The sequence below is a fragment of the Theropithecus gelada genome, chromosome 3 (genome assembly GCF_003255815.1).
Source record: "Theropithecus gelada isolate Dixy chromosome 3, Tgel_1.0, whole genome shotgun sequence".
Classification (NCBI taxonomy): domain Eukaryota; kingdom Metazoa; phylum Chordata; class Mammalia; order Primates; family Cercopithecidae; genus Theropithecus; species Theropithecus gelada.
The window spans coordinates 89,708,221-89,716,730 of record NC_037670.1 but is presented as its reverse complement, the minus strand read 5'-3'; the positions used below and the strand labels follow the sequence as shown (position 1 = coordinate 89,716,730).

General features: G+C 36.9%; 1 protein-coding gene across 5 annotated transcripts in view; it reads left to right on the top strand.

Annotated features, from left to right (window-relative positions):
- Positions 1-8,510, top strand: part of KLHL7 (kelch like family member 7) — a 70,870-nt gene that overhangs the window by 25,165 nt on the left and 37,195 nt on the right. The gene's annotated exons all lie outside the window — the stretch shown is intronic.

The following is an 8,510-nucleotide window of genomic DNA, read 5'->3' as shown; positions in this document are numbered from 1 at the left end:
GAAGAGGGGACGAATGGGGGTAACCGGGGGGCGCGGTGGGGGGGGGGAGAGCCCCCCCCCCCCCACCCGGGCAAGGGGAAAAAGGGCGAGACAAAAAAAAAAAAAAAAAAAAAAAAAGAGTAAACCTATGGCACTATGTAAAGTGAACATACTTTGTTGTTAGGAAATAGAAACAATAGATCAGGCAAGTCTGGGGAGTATTCCCTTTGCATAAGTAACAAACATAATTAGTAAACAGGTATAGCAACAAAAAGAATTTACATAATGGTTAACAGGGATCAGGAACGTGACTTTCCTGAAAGAGTTATTTATTTCTGATGACATTGATACCTGGTAGTGTTCACTGCCACCCTATCTTAAGGGGAAAGAAGTTCTGCTGGTGAATGTCATCTGAGCAACCATTTAAAAATTTGAATCATTTTAGATTCCTTAGTGGGGCAACAAGGATGCATGCTTATGTACTGTGACTTGGTAGGAGAAGCGGGCCAATATGAGAGGTGGAGATAAAACTCGACTGTCTTCCGTGGCATATTTACTTTTACTTGATGCTAAATCAAATGAAACAAGCCCTTGTATAGCTGTTATTAACTGCCTTTGAAAATTTGGCCTTTTTTTCCCAGGAACTTGAAACAAAAATGCCAATAAATGGTTCTTGTGTATTTTGGTGGAAAAAACCTTATTTTCCTTTTCTTTTGATTGAAAAAAAATTATTGTTGATCTTTGAAAATGAATCAAGGTTTTTAAAGAGGATTATAGTAGACATTTCATTCTTTATGAAACTTTAATGCCTATTTTTTGTGTGTTTGTGTTTTTATTTTTGTGGGTACATAGTTGGTATATTTCTGGAGTATATAAAATGTTTTGATACAGGCATGCAATGTGAGATAAGCACATCATGGAGAATGGGGTATCCATCCCCTCAAGGATTTATCCTTTGAGTAACAAACAATCCAATTACACTCTAAGTTATTTTAAAGTGTACAATTAAGTATTAACTATAGTCACCCTGTTGTGCTATCAAATAATAGGTTTGTTTTTTTTTTTTTTTTTGTTACCCATTAATCCTTCCCTCATTCTCCCAACTACCATTCCAGGCCTCTGGTAACCATCTCTCTACTCTCTATGTCCATGAGTTCAACTGTTTTGATTTTTAGATCTCACAAATAAATGAGAATATGTGATGTTTGTCTTTCTGTGCCTGGCTTATTTCACTTAACATAATTATCTCTGGTTCCATCCATGCTGTTGCAAATGACTAGATCTCATTCTTTCTTATGGCTGAGTAGTACTCCATTGTGTATATATACCATAGTTTCTTTATCCATTCATCTGTTGATGGACACTTACGTTGCTTCCAAATCTTAGCTATTGTAGACAACGCTGCAGCAAACATAAGAATGCAGATATCTCTTTGATATACTGATTTCCTTTCTTTTGGGTATATACCCAGAAGTGGGATTGCTGGATCACATGTTAGCTCAATTTTTAGTTTTTTGAGAAATCTCTAAGCTATTCTCCATAGTGGTTGTACTAATTTACATTCCCGCCAGCAGTGTACGAGGGTTCCCTTTTCTCCACATCCTTGCCAGCATTTGTTATTAACTATCTTTTGGATATAAGCCATTTTAACTGGGCGAGATGATAGCTCATTATAGTTTTGATTTGCATTTCTCTGATGATCAAGGATGTTGAATACCTTTTCGTAAGTCTGTTTGCCATTTGTATGTCTTTGAGAAATATCTATTCAAATCTTTTGCCCATTTTTTCATTGGCTTTGTTTGATTTTTTTCCTGTAGAGCTCCTTATGTATTCTGGTTATTAATCCTTTGTCAGATGAGTAGTTTGCAGATATTTTCTCCCATTCTATAGGTTGTCTCTTCACTTTGTTGATTGTATCCTTTGCTGTGCAGAAGCTTTTTAACTTGACGTGACTCTATTTGTCCATCTTTGTTTTGGTTGCCTATGCTTATGGGGTATTGCTCAAGAAATCTTTGCCCAGACCAGTGTACTGGGGATTTCTCCCCAGTGTTTTCTTGTTGTCATTTTATAGCTTGAGGTCTTAGATTTAAGTCTTTAATTCGTTTTGATTTGATTTTTGCATATGATGAGAGATAGGGGTCTAGTTTCATTCTTCTGCATATGGATATCCAGTTTTCCCAGCACCACTTATTGAAGAGACTGTCTTTTCCCCAGTGTGTATTCTTGGCACCTTTGTTGAAAATGAGTTCACTGTCAGTGTGTTGATTTGTTTCTGGATTCTCTATTCTGTTCCATTGGTCTGTGTGTCTGTTTTTATGCCAGTACATGCTGTTTCGGTTACTATAGCTGTGTGGTATAATATGAAGTTGGGTAATGTGATTTCTCCAGTTTCATTCTTTTTGCTTAGTGTAGCTTTGGCTATTCTGGGTCTTTTGTGGTTCCATATAAATTTTAGGATTTTTTTTCTACTTCTGTGAAGAATGCCATTGGTATTTCGATAGGGATTACATTGAATCTATAGATTGCTATGGGAAGTATGGACATTTTAGCAATATTGATTCTTCCAATCCATAAACATGGACTATTTTCCCATTTTTTGGTGTCTTCTTCAATTTCTTTTATCAGTGTTTTATAGTTTTCATTATAAAGATCTTTCACTTCTCTGGTTAATTCCTAGTTATTTAATTGTATGTGTGGCTATTGTAAATGGGGCTACTTATTTTATTTTATTTTAATTTTTTTATTTTTATTTTTTTGAGACAGAGTTTCTCTCTGTCACCCAAGCTGGAATGCAGTGGCACAACCTTGGCTCACTGTGGTCTCCACCTCCTGGGTTCAAGCGATTCTCCCACCTCAGCCTCCCAAGTAGTTGGGACTACAGGTGCATGCCACCACACCCGACTAATTTTTTTGTATTTTCAGTAGAAACAGGTTTTCGCCACGTTGGCCAGGCTGTTCTCAAACTCCTGACCTCAGGTGATCCGCCTGCCTCGGCCTCCCAAAGTGCTGGGATTACAGGCATGAGCCACCACGCCCAGCCCTCTTATTTCTTTTTCACATTGTTCACTGTTGGTATATAGTAATGCTACTAATTTTCGTATGTTGATTTTGTATCCTGCAACTTTACTGAATTTATCCATTCTAATACTTTTCTTGTGGATTCTTTCAGTTTCTCCAAATATAAGATCATATTGTCTACAAACAAGGATAATTTTATTTCTTCCTTTCCGGTTTGGCTGCCCCTCATATCATTCTCTTGTCTGATTGCTCTAGCTAGGACTTCCAGTACTATGTCGAGTAACAGTGGTGAAAGTGAATATCCTGGTTGTGTTCCGGATCTTAGAGGACAGGCTTTCAGTTTTTCCTCATTTAATATGATACTAGCTGTGGGTCTGTTGTATATGGCTTTTATTATGTTGAGGTATGTTCCTTCTATCCCCAGTTTTTTTTTAGGGTTTTTGTCATGAAAAGATGTTGAATTTTTTTAAATGCTTTTTCAGCATTGACTGAAATTTTCATATGGTTTTTATCCTTCATTTTATTGATATGCTGTATCACATTGATTCGTGTATGTTGAACCATCATTTGCATTCCAGGGATAAATCCCACTTGGTCATGATGAATTATATTTTTAATGTGTTGTTGAATTTGGTTTGCTAATATTTTGTTGATGATTTTTGCATCAATGTTCATCAGAGATATTGGTGCCTGTAGTTTTCTTTTTTTTTGATGTGTCTTTGTCTGGTTTGGGTATGAGGGTAATGCTGGCCTCATCAAATGAGTTTGGAAGTATTGCCCCCTCCTCTGTTATTTTTTGTTGTTGTTGTTGTTGTTGTTGTTGAATAGTTTGAGTAGGACTGGTATTAGTTCCTCCTTAAATATTTGGTAGAATTCATCAGTGAAGCCATCAGGTCCCAGGCTTTTTTTACTGGGAGACTTTCTATTATAGCTTCAACCTCATTCCTTGTTATTGATATGTTCACGTTTTGTATTACTTCCTGATTCAATCTTGGTAGGTTGTATGTATCTAGAAATTTGTTCATTTCCTTCTAAATTTTCCAATTTATAGGCATATATTAATAGTTGCTCATAGTAACCATTAATGATCCTTTGAATTTCTGTAGTATCAGTTGTAGTGTCTCCTTTTTCATTTCTGATTTTATTTATTTGGATCTTCTCTCTCTTTTTCTTAGTCTAATTAAAGGTTTGTTCATTTTGTTTTAACTTTTCAAAAACCCAACTTTTTGTTTCATTGATCTTTTGTATTTTTTTTCATTTCAGTTTTATTTTTTCTTTGATCTTTATTATTTCTCCTACTAATTTTGGATTTGGTTTGCTCTTGCTTTTCTAGTTCTTGAAGATACATCATTAGATTGTTCATTTAAGATTTTTCCTCTCTTGATGTAAGCACTTATAGCTATAAATTCCCTCTTAGTACTGCTTTTGCTGTGTCCCATAGGTTAGGGGATATTATCATCATTTGTTATCATTTGTTTCAAGAAATTTTTCAGTTTCCTTTTCAATGTCTTCAGTGATCCCCTGGTCATTCAGGAACATATTGTATAATTTCCATGTGTTTGTATAGTTTCCAAAATTCCTCTTGTTATTAATATCTAGTTTTATTCCATTGTGGTCAGGGGAGATGCTTGATACTATGAAGTTTTTTTTTTTTTTAATGTTTTAAGACTTGTTTTGTGACCTAGCATATTGTCTATCCTTGAGAATGATCCACATGCTGAGGAAAAGGATGTGTATACTATAGCTCTTAGATGAAATATTCTATAAATATCTGTTAGATCCATTTGTTCTATAGTGCAGATTAAGTCTGCTGTTTGTTGATTTTCTGTCTGGAAGATCTTTCCAGTGCTGAAAGTGGGGTGTTGAAGTCTCCAGCTATATAATGCCCTTATTTGAATGATACATGCTTTCTAAAAATGTTGTGACTTGCTAAACATGTATTATCACTAGGCTATCAGGCATACATTAGTCTTTATTAGAATAAAACAAAATTTCATAACTGTGGCGTTTTGTCTTTGGTCCTTCACAGAGCCTACTCCATCCCACCTTCTTTCTGCTGCCCTGATGTTTCCCTGGCTTCTGAATGAGTGACTGTGTAATAATAAGTTGATCTTAAAACAGTAAAAAAGAACAAATATCAATATAAAAAAATTTACAGCCTTTCAAAGAGAAGCAGTATAGTATATTACAAAAAATAACCATAAATTCTTTCCTTCCATTTATGTACACCCTTTTGCAATATCACTTGGTAGCTCCTCCCATCAAGAGATAGAGTCTGTTTTCCTCCCTTGTAATCTGTGACCATGTGATTTGCTATAGCCTATGGGACATTAGCAAAGGAGATGTTAGCAGAGGATAGAAAAATGCTTGTGCTTTGGGATTTGCTCTCCATTGTTGCTGGGAACTCTTCTGCTGTCATGAAAAGAAGGCTAGAGACCATATGGCAGAGATGAACTATCCCAGCTGGTGTTTATAACAAGTTACTCAGAAAAGAAAGAGAATCAGAATGCCATTAATTTTTTATCTGCAACTCAAAATTAGAACATAATATGACAAGGTTGCAAATGAGAGGGAGAGAAAATTGCATTTCAAGGCATCATTCATTTGGATATTGCAAGAAAACAATCACATGTATCCCTTCTGAGAAAAGTATTGGAAGTACTAAAGCTAGCTAAGTGAGAGAGATAAAGAGCTCAAGATAAAGATGTACTGATTAGCTTTCTTACTTGCAAGCAAAATAAACCAAATGTTGCTGGTTTACACAGAAAGAGAATTTATGGAATGGCTAGTGAGTAACTCATAGCATTGCCCAGAAATCTCAAGTCAGATTTTAGAAAGAATAAGGATTTGAATAATACAAACTTGTTCAGCTAGATAACACAGAATGTTTTACTTAGTCATCAGAGAACACAGATTGTTTTCAGATACCCTTGGAGTATTTACAAGTACTGATCACCAGCCACAGAAAAGCTGGAGCACCCAAAAAAGAGGAGACACAGGCCACATCCCCTGATTATAGTGCAGTAAAACTAGAAATTAACTATGGAAGGACAACTCTTCTCTCCCGCCCCATTCTGAACACTTGAAAATTTAACCGAAGAATTATTTAGAAAATTATTTTTTAGAGATATTAAAGGTAAACTTATAGGCTATATAGAAACATGGCAATAAGCACACAATAAACTGAAATCTTTAGAATATAACCAAAGTATTTCTTAGAAGAAAATTTGTAGTCTTAAATTTTTTCCAAATAAATGTATTTATTTTTATTCTTTCTTGCCTTATGTATCCTATTCAGAGAGGTAGAGAAAAATAATTTGTAAACACCTAATGAAAGTAGAAAAAAATATGATTTAAAATATAAATTAGGCCAGGCGCAGTGTCTCACGCCTGTTATCCCAGCACTTTGGGAGGCCGAGGTGGGTGGATCACCTGAAGTCAGGAGTTCGAGACCAGTCTGGCCAACATGGTGAAACCGCATCTCTACTAAAAATACAAAAATTAGCCAGGCATGGTGGTTTGTGCCTGTATTCCCAGCTATGCAGGAGGCTGAGGCAGGAGAATCACTTGAACTCCAGAGGGGGAGGTTGCAGTGAGCCAAGATTGCGCCATTGCACTCCAGCCTAAGCAACAGAGTGAGTGAGACTACATCTCAAAAAAAGAAAAGAAAATATAAAGTAATAAAGTAGAGAAATAAAACTAATAGACTATAGACTTAGTCAGAAAAACTAAAGCTAAGTATTTCAAAATACGGTACAAAATAGCCTCAGACTTAACAAGTCTTATCAAGAAGAAAAGATCAAAGAACAGCATCAGGAATTAGAACTATAGCTATGAAAGCAAAAGACAGTGACCGAAATTGTCTCTTTTTTTTTTTTTACAGAGTCTCACTCTGTCGCCCAGGCTGGAGTGCAGTGGTGTGATCTCGTCTCACTGCAACCTTCGCCTCCCTGGTTCAAGTGATCCTCCTGCCTCAGCCTCCTGAGTAGCTGGGATTACAAGCACCCACCAGCATGCCCAGCTAATTTTTGTATTTTGGGCAGAGATAGGGTTTCACCATGTTGGCCAGGCTGGTCTCGAACTCCCGACCTCAAGTGAGCTGCCCGCCTCATCTTCCTAAATTGCTGGGATTACAGGCATGAGCCACCATGCCTGGACAGATTTTATGCTTTTTAAGACAATTTTGGGCCAGGCACACTGACTCCTAAAATGCTGAGATTACAGGCATGAGCCAGTAAAAAGAAAGAAAGAAAGAAAAAAGTTATAAAACCTGAAGCTGGTAACCTCAGAAACAATAAAAAAAGTAAAGATGTATTTCTTTTTTCTTTTTGAGACAGAGTCTCACTTTGTCACCCCAATTGGAGTGCAGTGACCCAATCTGAGCTCACTGCAGCCTCTGCCACCCGGGTTCAAGCAATTCTCCTGCCTCAGCCTCCTGAGTAGCTGGGATTACAGATGAGCACCACCACACTAAGCTGATTTTTGTATTTTTAGTAGTAGAGATGGGGTTTCACCGTGTTGGCCAGGCCGGTCTCGAACTCCTGACCTCAAGTGATCCACCCGCCTAGGCCTCCCAAAGTGCTGGGATTACAGGCATGAGCCACCATGAAGATGTATTTCTAATTAGTGCTCCAGGCTTGAAGGCTTCGTGGGTTAATTCTATCAACCTTTCAAAGAATAGATTAATGCTTATGTTATTTAAATTGTTCTAAATCTCTAGAAAGGGTAGAAAACTTGCCAGTTCATTTTCCTAGGGTAAGGTTACCATAATACCAACATTGGATGAAGAAAGTGTGTGCGTATGTATACATGTATGTGTACAAACACATATAACATTTTAGTTTCATTTAAAAACGTTTATTGACGCTAAAAAAAAAAAATTCAAGAATACCCCTCGTGTGGTATGGTGATAGTGGGAAAGGTTATGCATGTGTGGTGACAATAGGGACATGGGAACTCTGTAATGTTTCTTCAGTTTTGCTGTAAACCTAAAATTGCTCTGAAAAAATGAAGTTTATTTTAAAAATAATAATACTTTGTGACCAGCTAGAATTTACTTTAAAAGTGACACAATGGTTCAATCATTTCAATGTCAAGAAATCTAGTAACGGCCGGGTGCAGTGGCTCACGCCTGTAATCCCAGCACTTTGGGAGGCCGAGGAGGGCGGATCACAAGGTCAGGAGATCGAGACCATCCTGGCTAACACGGTGAAACCCCGTCTCTACTAAAAATACATAAAAAATTAGCCGGGCGTGGTGGTGGGCGCCTGTAGTTCCAGCTGCTCAGGAGGCTGAGGCAGGAGAATGGCGTGAACCCAGGAGGCGGAGCTTGCAGTGAGCTGAGATCCGGCCACTGCACTCCAGCCTGGGCGACAGAGCGAGACTCCCTCTCTAAATAAATAAATAAATAAATAAATAAATAAATAAATAAATAAATAANCCTCTCTAAATAAATAAATAAATAAATAAATAAATAAATAAATAAATAAATAAATAAATAATTTGTAGTTTCA